Source organism: Rhinatrema bivittatum, chromosome 8 (assembly GCF_901001135.1).
Source record: "Rhinatrema bivittatum chromosome 8, aRhiBiv1.1, whole genome shotgun sequence".
Lineage (NCBI taxonomy): Eukaryota > Metazoa > Chordata > Amphibia > Gymnophiona > Rhinatrematidae > Rhinatrema > Rhinatrema bivittatum.
Window position 1 is genome coordinate 124,871,577 of NC_042622.1, and position 14,579 is coordinate 124,886,155.

A 14,579-nucleotide genomic window follows, 5' to 3' on the forward strand; every position below is an offset into this window, starting at 1 on the left:
AGACAACTACCTGCAAGAAAAGTTAGAAGCTATGAGTTTGATATTCTGCAGGCTGGTGAGCAGGAAAGTTATCTGGATAACTTTATCCGAATATTAAGCGGAGCATACCTGAATAAAGTTATCCGGATAACATTGACAGGTATTTTTCCAAACTGACCAACCCAACTAACATTAGCCAGGTCATGTTGAATGTGAGCATTTACTGGCAAAAATGTAACCACATCCCCGGAATGCATCTGTCACCACCTCTTTTTATCCAGCTAAATTTTGTGCGGCTAATGAGCTACACAGACAAAATTTAGCCAGAAAGCAGTGGTAAATATTCAGTTCTTGGGTTTTGTCTGAGTAATTAGAAAAGTTACCTGGACAAAAACTTTTCAATATTGATCTCTATGTTTTTGTTTATTTAATTTGTCTCTGGTAATGCATTCATTCTTTCTTATTACAAAGATTTTGTTATGGTCACTGGCCATGGTAAGCCGCGACCGGGGCTGACCGTCATGGCCGCTGACCGCAGCGGACCGCGGTCAGGACCAGCAACTCACCCGGGACATTGGGGGAACCCGGAGGCTCCTGCAGGAGCAGGGAGCCTCCTCCGATGTTTGTCTCACGGCCTTGGCCACTGTCCGGGCCAGCCGCGGAGCCCAGCGGGGCTGCGATGACTCTTCCCCTTCCTGGCTTCTTAGAGCCACGCGCACGGCTGAAGAATAGATTTAAAGGGGCCATGGCAGGAAATGTCATGGCTCCCTTCTGATGCTGCTTCCTCCTCCAGGTATATAAAGGCAAGGTCTGCCTCTCAGACCTTGCCTTGGTAGCAAGGTTCCTGCCTGAGTGTGTTCCTGGCTCCTGGTTCTTGGTTCTTTGTCCCGTTCTTCTCCCCTGCTCCGTGGATTGATTCTTGGCTTCTGACCTCTGGACTGGTGGACGTGTCTTCTCCTGGCTTGACCCCGGTACGGCGTTGGACCCTTCTCCTGGCTTGACCCCGGTATGGCGTTGGACCCTTCTCCTGGCTTGACCCCGGTACGATTCTGGACCCTTCTCCTGCCTTGATCCTGGACTGGATTCGGACCCCGCTAATATATTGATTCTCGGACCAGCTTTGGACTCCTCCTCGACTCCGTCCTCTGACTGTCTCGACCTGCTGGAGGCGCCAGCCGTCTGGAACCCATGACCTGCAGGAGGCGCCTGCATCCAGACCTTCTACAGTCTTCAGAGGAGTCGCCTAAGTCCCAGCGGCCGGACCCCTACGGGCTCCTCCTGGGGGGGGGGTCACGTGCTTCCAGGGTGAAGTCTTCTAGCAAGTCTCTACAGTCCAAGAGGCCTCGCCCTTCGACGGTAGCCATCTACCTCGAAACAAGGGTCCACTTTCATAACAGATTTCTTTCTGCTTGCAGTAAAAGACTGTGGTATTTGGCAAAAGCCAGCAAAGGCACCTCAATCCTGCCCCAAGACATCCTCTGTTATTCCATTACTGAAGCCTTCACACAGCTTTTCTATGGAGCCCACTGGTTGTATTGCATGAGTACATGGAAGTTTTCTGATATTGACTAAAATCTGCTGGGGGCCAGGTTAATTCCTCTAAACTTATTTCACTTAGTTTCTGAACCCAGGTCTATACAATTCTAAAGTGGAAGCAGTTAGCCTGCTGCTCCCTTAACATTTTTATATCTCTTCTTTGTTCTAGTCATGTAAAGGTTATTTTAAATACTGAGTTCCTACAGAAAACCTAAAGCAGCCAATGATATTGAGAATATGGGAAACAAAGAGTATTTTTTTTCTTTTTTACCATAAGTACAAGACATGAGGAAATCCTTGATTAACAATATTCATATTCATACTTTCTATGGGGTAGATCAATTCACCCTCTCTGTTTTGGACTTCTACTTGGTGAATAACACCAGATTTCAGGATCTGCTGAATATCAAAGGTCATAGAGAGAGCATTTTTGTATCATCGCTAGTAACATATGTGGCAGCTACGTGGCCGCCTCACTTTGCTTCCAAGAGGGTGCTAAAATCAAAAGAAAATGAGAAGCTATGGGCTGCGAGCCGCTGTTGGAGCCCAAGCCGATAACAGCCAAAAAAAGGAAATGAGAATCTGCAGGCCGCCATCGGAGCCCAGGCCTGTGGCGGCCAAAGAAGAAAATGAGAGGCTGCTGGCTGCCATCAGGGCCCAGGTTAGTGGCGCGAAAGAATAAACAGAAAGGCCGGCAGTGGCTGAATAAAAAATGAGGCTGGGTGTGTATGTGAGAAAGAAACTGCTTTTATGTGTGTATGTAAGAGAAGGAACCTGCTTGGTGTGAGAGTGAGAAGGAACCTCTGTGTGTGTGTGTATGTGTTTGTGAAAGTAAGAAGGAACCTGCTTGTGTGTGAATGTATGTGTGAGAGTGAGCAGAAGCCTGTTTGTATGTGTGTGTGAGAAGGAGCCTGCTTGCATGTGTATGTGTGTGTGAGAGAGAAGGAGCTTGCTTGTGTGTGTGAAAGTGAGAAGGAACCTGTGTGAGAGAGGGAGAGAGAAGATAAGGAACCTGCTTGTGTGTACTGTATGTGAGAGAGTGGAGGAGCCTGCTTGTGTGTGTCTGAGAGAGAGTGTGAGTGAGAAGAAACCTGCTGGTATGTGTGAGAGAGAGAGAGAGAGAGAAGGGAAGCGTGTTTATGTATGTGTGTGAGAAAGGTGAAAGCTTGTACATCTTCTTTATCCTGCTAATCCACAACACATTCCCAGGTATGAAGAGCATATAATATTTTTTTATCCTTACAAATTTTAATTATTGGGTATTATTTGCTGTGTCTCCCAAACAAAACAATTTCAAAACATTAATTTTTTTTAAATGTAAGTTTTTATTTATTGACAGCCGTCAGCTGTCAGCTTCTCATTTTTTTCTTTGGCCGCCACAGGCCTAAGCTCCGATGGCGGCCTACAGATTCTCATTTCCTTTTTTTATGTCCACCACCGACTTGGGCTCCAACAGCGTCTCGCAGTCCATAGTTTCTCATTTTCTTTTGATTTTAGCGCCCTCTTGGAAGCAAGATGAGGTTGCCATCCGGCATTTAGGGGGCACTTTTAAATATTTGTTATTTTTTAAAGTATGGTTTTACTATTACATTTTATTTTTTTATATTTTATGAGGAAGAGCAATGTTTCTGTTTTTTGTAAATGGTGTCGAGCTTGTTGCTGTTTCCTGTTCAGTTTTTGTCTGCACATTTCTGTTTATACTTTATGATATCTTTTTATTCTGTATTTGGTGAGGGTCTTTCTGGGAGGAGACAGAGGAGAAGTATTCTATTATGGTGTTGCTGTGTAGGGATCTATAGCAGCTTGGTTTTTCTATTTTCTTAATAGGAAGTGTATTGATATTTTAGGGCTTGCAGTATTGCCTTTTCATAAGTAGGATTGCTACTGTTTGAGTGTTGGCAATTAGTGCTGTTTTTGTATGGGAGGTTTACTATATTGTAATTGTAATTTATTTTACTCATGGCTCTCTGAGGGGTAAGCCCACACTCACTGTGCAGTAAAACAGGCCTAATACCATATGAGTTGCAAGTGTCTTTTTAAAAGTGTCTTTACTGGTTGGCACCACAGCAGTGCATGCAAATAAAGGTACAAAATTAAGGCCACATTTTCAAAGGCCTACACACGTAAAACCCGGGGTGTATGTGTGTGGCTGGTCCTTGCGCGCACAGTGCACATTTTATAAGAGGACCAACCATGCGCGTAGATCCCGGTACGTGCTGGGTCCTGAAAAAGGGGTGGGCCGGGAGGCGTGGTCTGGGTGGGGAGGGGTGGGGTGGGGCAGATGGAGGCTGGCCGGGACAGTGGTCATTAGCCGCTGTTCCGGGGAAGCGTGCGCTGGCAGCCGGCTGGCGCGTATAACTTGCTTCTGCTCCAGAGGAGCAGTAAGTAATAAAATAAAACATTTAGGGAAAGGTAGGTTAGGTTTAGGGGGTGGGGTGGAGAGGGGAAGAGGGGGGGAAGTGAATTTAGGTGGTAGGGAACTGGGGAAGGCCCGATTGCATCGTTGCACGTATTTTATGAAAATTCACCCCCTGCGTGCACTGCTCACTCATGCACGTGTGGATTTTAAAATCCGACGCACATGTGCAAGCGCCGCCATCTGATTTTATAACATGCGTGCGCCGGCGTGCACATGTTATAAAATCGGTGTGACCATGTGTGCGCACTGGGAGCCACGCTCGTGCGCTGCTTTGAAAATCTACCCCTTAGAGTAGACTGTAAGCCCTGTGGAGATAGGGAAACACCTATAGTATTTGAATGTAATCTGCTTTGATGTACACTTTGAGGTGCCAAAAAGTGGAGTATAAAAATCTAAATAAAAAATGTAATAAAAGAAATATACAATGTGATATTTTTACTTCAGAAGATTGTACTTTATCCTTTTTCCATGTTAAATTTTATTACAAATGCAGAATTTTTAATTGTGTGTGTGTGTGTGTGTGTGTGTATGTACGGTGGGGCTAGGGGTTGCAAGACTGTAAGCTTTGCCTAGGATGCCTAATGCTCTGCCACCAGTCCTGGCTGCCCTAGCTACACACTGTAGGAGAGCAGAATTTGATTTGGTCCAGGTTCTCCTCAGTCTTGGCTGCAGCAGTGATGCTTGCAATGTTGGCTTAGTTTTCTTTTTCTTAAGTCCTGGAGAAAGCAGGCAGAATGGATCACTTCTAGTCATCACTTTCCCAGGAGTAGGTAGGCAGAGCAGAGCCTAGGGAACCATATAAGCAGCAGACTGTAGCCCACAACCAATGAGAATGCGCTGGAGTGGGGAAGGCCAGTGAGAAGTGGAGCAAACCACTGTCAGAAAAGGAAGAGGATGAGCAATGTTAGTGAGACTTCTGTCTGACGTGGCTAGGCTGAGCTTTGAGGGGCAGCTGGCTGTGGAAATGGTGAGTCTTCTGGAGAGTGAGTGTGCCAAGAAGGGGTGAGAATGAGAAAGGGAGAGAAGGCTGCTGCAGGTTGAGGAAGGGCTGGCAATAAGCATCAACTTTTACATAATGAGGCAGCAGTGCTGGGTGGGAGGGGAGGCTGTCACTGAGCACAAGATAAGCAGCACCATAGCAAATGTGTGTGTCAGAGTCACTGGCTGGCAGTGCAGTTGTCTCATTACTTTGTAACTGATTGTAGAGATGATTGGTTGGCAAGACTTTAGCACCAGACCAGGAATCAAGGATATATAAGAGATGTAACCAAATGTGTGTGTGTGGGGGGGGGGGGGGGGGGGGGAGGGGGGGCAATCGATTACATGGATGGAAGGGGGTCTGCAGCTCAGTTTGCTCATCCCTGGATTAGAATGTGCTCTACTTAGTTTGTTAGGAAAAATATGAAATTTTATTTGGAGATTTCTTTGTCTCAGTTCTGCCAGCCTCCAAGTGTTCCTTTCAACAATTTGCTTGGTGTGCTTTTGGGAGCTGTTGAAGAGGCCACCAGTGGCTCAAAATTGGAAGAGGCTGCAGGGCTGCCAGTGGCTCCCATTCCACCGGTGGCTGAAGATTGAATGAGAGCATGGGGTTGCCAGCAGCTCAAAATCGGAAGAGGCTGCTGGTGGCTCAAGATTGAATGAGGCCCACAGGGATACCTGGGAACTCTCCAGATTTGGCCTGGAGAATCCGGAATTCTGCCAAAATTGATGAGTCTCCAGGCCAACATCCAAGATTTCCAGGTGTGCCATCCTGTAGAAGCAGGCCTCAGAAAATGACTGCAGGAGCCATGCGGGTAGGAAGTAGGAGTTACGTCAACCCCACGCAGGCAGGAAGTAGGAGTCACGTCACCCCCATACTGAGCTAAGTCAGCGTCTCTGAGAGCTTGAGGTGGGCTGTGGGTCAAACAATCAGCACTCTATGGTGTCCAAAGAAATGGCCCTGTAGCAAGCCTGCCATGGATCCAATCCCTTGGCAGCCCAAAAGGGGAGGCCCAGAAGCAGCGCTGCCATGGACCAGGCCTAGAGGCGAGGAGGAGGCTGGGGCCTGATTGCTATGTGTGCAAAAGAGAATGCTTGTATGCGAGAGGCTCATGTATGGGTGTATTTGGAAAAGTGAGGCGGACAGGGAGGGTAGAGGGAGCAAGGGGCGGGGGGGGGGATAGAGGTGGGGGCGCCATCTCATCCCCTCGCTTCAGGCAGCAGATTGCCTTGAGCCGCCCCTGTCTGTACTCTTAATAACTGGATAGGCTCTTGTTGCCATTCCTGTATTGAAGTACCCTGGTCTGACCATTCTTTAATTCATTACCTGCTATCATATCCAGTTCTTACATTTCATGGAACTCTTAATCCCCTCATGATTTCTAGAAGGCCTCCCATTGATGTTGAGCAGCTACACTCTAGTGGTGGCCGTTTCTTTCTCAGCTTCCTTCTCAAGATGCTGATAGTTTGATTGCATTCTGGCAGTCCTCTCTTCACATGATTCTGGACACTTTAGCCCCTTTGAAAACTCTGGTAGTACAGAGGCAGAGAACAGCCCCATGGTACTCACCTGCCCTGAGAACACTATCGCATAATGTTGGCATAAGAATAAATCTGATACCACTCTTGCTAGTTATCATATGACATTAACAGCTTACAGAGATACCATAGATCAGGCTGAATGTGGATGGTCATTCCAAATCTCGGCTACTGCGTCTTGCATATGTGAGCTTTTTCACATAGATCTCAATGTAGCTATTGTTCTCCCTGCAATTCTATTGCTGCTTTGCATACATCCTGTGAGAAATTTACACCATTCTTCTCTCAGAAAACAGCTAAGGTTCTGTAGGAACATATCTGACTACCTCTGCTTGGCATGAGTACCCCAATTTCCAGTTCTGAAGTTGTCGCCATACTTAATAAAACAGGACAACTACTGTGTGTTTAAATCTTGTTCTTCCCTGCTATTTACGCTCCTGCGTACTGAGATTTTCAGTTGTTCCATTTCGTAAAGAAAATGAAATGAAATGAGGAAATAACAATGAAATTTCCTTTCTCTGAAATGCACATCTCTCATGCACAGTTATGATGTATTAGATGTGATCCCTTCTTTTGTGTTGATTAAAATCTTAACAATATTTTCAGATGTTGTATCACAATATCAGGCCCTAAGAGAAGGAGGAGAATAGGATATCCTGGATTGACGGGATAGAAATTTTTAGTGGTCTCTTCTTTTCTTTTCTTTTTATTTGTTACTCTGTTTTTTTATCTTAGACTTTAAAGTGATGAACAACTAGTATCTTCTAGAATGAATATATTGAGAAATGTACAGTTTTGCAACAAAAATAATAGGGATGTGCCATCATTTTTCCCTAATTAGGCAATGTCAATGAAATTGCCTAATTTGGTATGGTTCGGGAGAACCGAAAATTGATTGATTTTTTTCCGAAATTTCAGCAAAAATTAATTTTTAAGTTAGTGCGCGCTAACTCCCAATAGCGCACACTAATGCGAAAATCGGGGCCCCCGAAAAAAAACCCCAGAATCACGGGAAAAATGAAATTCCCGCAGGGGGGGAGTCCGAAACGAAGCCAGACACTAAGTTTTTACCCGAAGCACATCTCTAAAAAAATAAAGAATGGATTTGTTATGAATGACAGGACAAGGGTCAAGTGAGACTGTTTTGATAACATCCTGTTCATATCAATTTAATCTATACGTTATTCAAGTGGATCCAACTATTCGAAAATGCAGTTTTTTGGATTTACACAATAGCATATATTGAGGTTCATATTCAAAGGCATTTTAGCCAGATAACTCAGAAGTTATCCAGCTAAATGAATATTTGTGCACTTATCTGACAAACCTCTAGCTAAATTGCTTTTTATCCAGCTAAACTTTGACTGGATAAGTTAGGAGCATTTTGAAGGCATAACTAGGAGGAGCTGAATTAGCCAGATAAGTTATTCAGCTAACTCCGATATTCAGATATCCAGTTAAGTCTGGATGTCCAGATATATTCATCGATGCGGCTGAGCCACTGAATATAAAGGCTAGTTAGCCAGATAAATGTATCCGCATGGCAGCTGAATATGGACTTCAGTGTGGTTAACTGTTTAAACTTTTTTCTGTGGGATATAAGTCCTTGAGCCTCGTATAAAAGGCATGCAAGTACAATTAAAGAATTAAGGCAACCTTGGAAATACAATGGACTTCTCCTTTCATGTTTGTTTATTTATTTATTTATTTATTTATTTATTTATTTATAGCTTTTCTATACCATAGTAATATGTTGTTACTTTTTGCCCTTCTCTCCATTTTCCCCTTTCAGGTTTCTAATCATCCTGTTCTCAACTAATTCCATCTTTCTGGTTTCTCTCTTTCTAATTTCTCTTTCCAATTTTCTGCTAATACCAAAATCTGCAACATGGTAGAACTCCAGGAAAGTATGGAAAACATGAGAAGAGTCTAGCAAAACTTGAAGAATGGTCTACAGTTTGGCAGCTAAAAGTTTCAGTCTTATTTGGGCTGCAAAAATGGAAGAGAGTGGTACAGAATAGAGGCGGAAATTCTATGCATGAATTAAGAATAGGATCTGAGGGTGATCATATCTGATTATTTCAAGTTGATGAAACAGGTGGATACAGTGACAGTAAAAGCCAGATAGATACTTGGATTCATAGGGAGAGGCACAGTCAGCAGAAAAAAGGAGATGATATTGCCCCTGTATAATTCCCTGGTGAGACCTTATTTAGATTACTATGTACAATTCTAGTGACCACACCTTCAAAAGGAAATAAACTACAGTTGTCCAGATGGTAGCTACCAAAATATCAGTAGTCTTTGTTGTAAAGCATATATGGACAGACTTAAAGATCTAAACATATACCCTATAGGAGAGGTGTTATAGGGGTATCAATTCACAGGAAGTGAGTATCTTTCAATGGAAAGGAGACTCTGGAATGAGGGGTCATGGAATGAGAGTTAAAGGGCATAGATTAAGAAGTGATCTAAGGGAATATTTATTTACAAAAAGGGTGGTGGATGCATAAAACACCTTTCCAGTGGAGCTAGTGGAGACATGGACAATAGTTACCAGATACTTGTGACTTGGATTGATCACTGTTGGAAACAGGATACTGGGCTTTATGGACCCTTGATCTGACCCAGTATGACATATCTCATGTTCTTATGTTAAGAAAGCATGGGACAAACTCAGATGATCTCTGAAGGAGTGTTAGGGGCTGTAGACCTGAGTGGTTGGTTTCAATCGGCAGACAAAGGAGGCCATATGGTCTTTTTCTGTCATCATAGTTTCTGTTTCTACCACCCACCCCCCAAACCCACATCCTTAATGATTATCTGCTGGACTCCAAACCAGACGTCTGTGCTATCACGGAAACCTGGTTAAAAAGTTCCGACACTCCCCTGATAAACCAATTTCCGATACACCTCTATGACTTTTTCTCAATCACAAGACACAAAATAAAGAGGAGGCGGTCTGCTCCTAGCCACCAAAAAAGAACTCAATCTCAGCCAGCAACCAGTCAAGACCTCCTCCAAAAAGCTGGAACTAGGTCTGCTCAAGTCAAAACATATTCAAATTCTTCTAATATATGCTCCGCCAGGATTACTGTATACCGATGCCTCCCCCTTCATAGAAACCATTGCCAAACACATCAACACAGATTCACCAGCTATGATACTGGGGGACTTCAATCTGCATGTTGACGCCTCACCGCTCTCTCCCAATTGTGAAACCTTCCTCACCTCACTCCGGGCTATGGGCTTTGAACAAATTATCAATAAACCCACCCATAAAGCAGGACACACGCTTGACCTCATCTTCATAAACTCAAACCTATTATACAACGTTCCAGACTGCACCCCCGTCCCCTGGACTGACCATTCCCTGATATCAGCTACCCTCACGACTCAAGGAAACCCTATTCAGCCTCAACCTCATTCTACCATCCACTTCCGGAAACCATGTGCCTCCGACATTCTCAGTGAATATCTATCCAAGGAACTCCCTAACCTGGATATCTCCAACCCCAACTCAGCCCTTCTATCCTGGCGCAATATCACGGAGTCAATAGCCAATAAACTTTGCCCCAAAGCGACGAAAATTTTCAATTGGACACAAAAAAGGAAACAACCCTGGTTCTCACCAGAACTTAAACGGATGAAGCAAGACCTCAGACACAAGGAAGGGACACAGCGTAAGACCCCCAATACCACAACACTATCCGATTATAAAAGCACCCTCCATCTCTACAAGATCTCTCTTTTACAGACAATAAAATACTTTTATGCCAGCAGAATTCATGATATACAATATGATGCCAGGGCCCTGTTCTCCTATGTATCCCAACTCACAAAACCCTCTGCCCCTACCATCCCAGACGACCAGGCGCAATCCAAAGCAAATGAGCTAGCACTCTTCTTTCAGGATAAAATTGTAAACACACTGGCGCTTCTCCCCTCCAACTCAATCCCCCCACCCTAAACTCCAACACTACATCTTACACTGGAGCCACCCTCGACTCCTTCGAGCCCACTGCCCCTCTGGAGATTGAATCCACCCTCAAGAAGTTGAAACCAGCCAGCCATGTCGGACCACATCCCAACTAAACTTCTGCTCCTCATCCCGGGCACTATCTCCAGATCACTGGCTAACATTATAAACTGCTCCCTAGCCCAAGGAATCTACCCGGATGAGCTAAAAACAGCATCCCTCAAACCCTCTTGAAGAAACCCAACCTGGACACAAAAGAACTCTCCAATTTCCGACCTCTATCCAACCTCCCTTTTCTAGTGAAACTCACAGAGAAAGTGGTGAACACACAGCTCTCAGACTACCTGGAGGAACACAAAATCCTATACCCTTCCCAGTGCAGCTTCCGTAAATCATCCAGTACAGAAACCCTCCTCATCTCTTTATCAGACCACATCCTCATGGGCCTAGACAAAGGGCTTTCTTTCCTGCTTGTCCTCCTAGACATCTCTGCGGCGTTCGACACCATAAACCACGCCATCCTTCTAAATCGCCTCTCAGACATCGGATTATCAGGATACGCCCTCAGATGGTTCAACTCCTTCCTCAACAACAGAAGCTTCAAGGTTAGAATCAATAACAAATAATCCCCAAAATTCAAATCAACTCTAGGCGTCCCCCAAGGCTCTGATCTATCCCCCACCCTCTTCAATATCTACCTACTGCCCCTCTGTCAGCTGTTCACAAACCTAAACTTAATACACTACCTCTACGCAGATGATGTTCAGAGCTTGATCCCTATAAAAGAATCCCTTCCAAAAACACTTACCTACTGGGAAAACTGCCTTAAGTCCATTAACAGCCTCCTCACCAGCCTGAACCTGGTTCTCAGTGCAGCCAAGACAGAAATCCTTATCTCCCCCGACCACTCGGCCCGCACCGATCAGACATTCCCCAAATCCCAGACCACTCAAGTAAGAGACTTAGGAGTAATCCTTGATAACCATCTGAATTTAAAGAAATCAATCAACAATATCACTAAGGACTGTTTCTATAAGCTTCAAGTTCTGAAAAGACTCAAACCCATTCTTCATTTCCAGGACTTCAGAACTGTCCTCCAGTCAATGCTGTTCTCTAAAACTGACTATTGCAACACTCTCCTCTTGGGGCTCCCCATCTCCGCTACCAAACCACTACAGATACTCCAGAACGCAGCAGCTAGAATCTTAACCAACACTAACCGGGGAGCTCATATCACTCCCATACTCCGAAACCTGCACTGGCTGCCAATAAAATCCAGAATCTTGCACAAGGCACTCACCATAATCCACAAAACCATCCACAATCAAATACCACTAGACCTTCAAATCCCATTCAAACTCTACTCATCCACAAGACCCATCAGAGAAGCATATAAAGGAACCCTACAAGTCCCACCAACTAAATCCACACGCCTAACTTCCACCAAAGAACGTGCATTCTCCACAGCGGGTCCCATCATTTGGAACAACTTGCCGACTGACCTAAGATTGGAACCCTGCCTTCCAACCTTCTGAAGAAAACTTAAGACCTGGCTTTTCCTCCAAGCCTTCCCCTAATTTCTAAAATGTCAACATACTTCTCGACCAGACTCATCCCAACTGACTAGACTCTCGGACCAGTCCCAGTATATACATATGTATTTAACCTCTAGTTTTTGCTGTCCTTCTTCTTCCTGGCTACTCTAGCCCCCAAGTTCAATCTCCTTGTTATATGTAACTGTGCTTTGGCCTTCTTGTTATATGGTTATTTAGTTAGTCCCTAAGTTCCATGTAAACCGGTTTGATATGAATCTTTTCATTTATTTTATTTATTTATTTATTTAAGGATTTTCTCTCTCTCTCTCTCTCTCCTACTCTCACTCTCTCTCTCTCTCTCTCATATCAGAATTGTTACGAATCTGGCTGCTGTGCAGCCTCCATACCAGCAAAGGCCCTCCATGAGCACTCTCCCCTGGCTGGCCCAGCCTTCCTTGCCTACCTGCCCTATGTCCAGACCCCAGTATTTAACCCTGCCTAGCCCATGCCTTTGTTCTTTCGCATCGAGTTCCTTTGGGCTCCCTGCTCTTGCCACCTGTTTCTTGCTTTGCTCTGTGGCCTTCAGCTTCTGATTCCCTGCTTGCCTTGCTCTGTGGCCTACGGGCCTTCTTCTTCCCTATTTGCCTTGCTCTGTGGCCTCTGGCCCATCTGGTTCCCTCTCTGCCTGCTGGCCTATCCTAGACTTCTTGTTCCCTTACCCATCCTGAGTCTTCTTGATCTCCTCCTTGAAGCTAGCCTCTTGCTCTGTCTTCTTGCCTCTGCTTTCTCTTGGGGCTTCTCTTACGTTGCTACCTTTGGGCACTCTGTGTTTCATGTTCAGTGTAGTCCTTGTCCTGGTTTGTCGTGTCTTGTCATGGTCTGTCTTCCTTGTCCCGGTTCCTCTCCTCCAGTCTCACGTTTATCCGCATCCAATATCACACTTACCTGCAGTCTGTTCCTATGTTCTGGTTACACCCATACCTGCACCCAGTTCCAGCGCTCTAGCTCCACGTTTACCTGCACCCACTTCCACGCATACTCACTCTCTGTTTCAGTGTTCCTGAAGTTCACCCTTCCCTCCATGCACTTTGCTGCAGAGATTCAGCCCTGCACGCAATTTGCTCCAGAGACTCAGCCCAGCCTGCATCCTGCTCCAGAGACTTAGCTTAGCCTGCACCTTGCTCCATAGACTCTACCCAGCCTTCCCGGACCACCCGCTCTTGCTGTACTCCTGCTCTGTGCCACTCCTGGATGTGGTGTTCACCCCACCTGGCTAACGCCCAAAACCCTAACAGGAATACAGCACTCAGAAACATCAGACTGGAAGGTGATTTATATTGCATTCAGACAAACTTGGCTATTCAAACAATTAGGTTAGTGGGGTCATACACTGCTTTGGGCAGTTTTATTTTGTAAAGGCAGTCAAAAATCATTAAATTAAATATTTTCCTTTCATGGAAAATCATGGAGACCAGACCCTGCTGTCTTCTTTACTTTTTCTCTTTCAGATTCAGTTTCCTTTACTATTAATCTGTGACCTAGCATTTAAAACAGTCACAGTAGCTGAAACTTGAATGTAACACCATTTTTTGAAAAGGATTCCAGGGTGATCCTGGAGATTATAGACTGGTGAGCCTTATATCAGTGCCAAGCAAAATGGTAGAAGCAGTTCTTAAACATGAAATTACTTGCTGAATAGATAAACATAGATTAAGGGAGAAGAGTTAATATACTTCTAGCAAAGGGGAGTCTTGCATTACCAATCTTTTAGTTTTTTTTGAAGATATAAATAAGGATTTGGATAAATGAGAGCCGGTTGATAATCTGCATTTGGATTTTCAGAATGCACTTGCAATGTCCCCGAGAGAGACTCCTCGGGAAATTAAAAAGCCATGGGTTAGGATGCAGATTTCTATTAAAAGAGAGGAAATAGAGTAGGACTAAATGGTTAGTTGTCAAAATGGAGAATGGACAATAGTGGAATGTTCTGTTTTATATATTCATTACATCATACAGGGCTTAAATTTGTGGGGGAATTGCCCAGAACACAGATCTGCCACTTATTTTCGAAATAAGAGGCAATGGAGCCAGGGTGTTTAGCTCCATCCCCTCCCCTTCTGGCAGTCTACAGGAAAGAGGAGAAGACAGAGTAGCCAATAGCCAATCTGCTCGCTAATCTAGCCCCTTCCCTCCTGTTGTTCACCTTCCCCCCCCCCCCCCTCTTCTGCAGGAACAGGAGGGGAAGGGGTGATACTAAAGCAGATACTGCAAAGCAAAGAGACGCAAAACAGGGCTGAATTAGCATATGTTTGAAATTTGAGCAGTAGCGTCAATTGTCAGTCCTTCAGCCCTGGCCTTCGTGATACGCACTACAGCTCACAAGTTTCGTACGTATGTTAATTCAGTCCCTTTCTGTGTCTGTTACTGAGGGCTTAATTTCTGAAGGGTGTTCTACCACCTTTTTTTCCAGGACTCAGAAAAGCAGAGTATCGCTGGTGGTATAAATCAGTCCTGGCACCCCCGTGGACATGGAGCAGAGTATCGCTGGTGGTATAAATCAGTCCTGGCTCCCCCGTGGACATGGAGCAGAGTATCGCTGGTGGTATAAATCAGT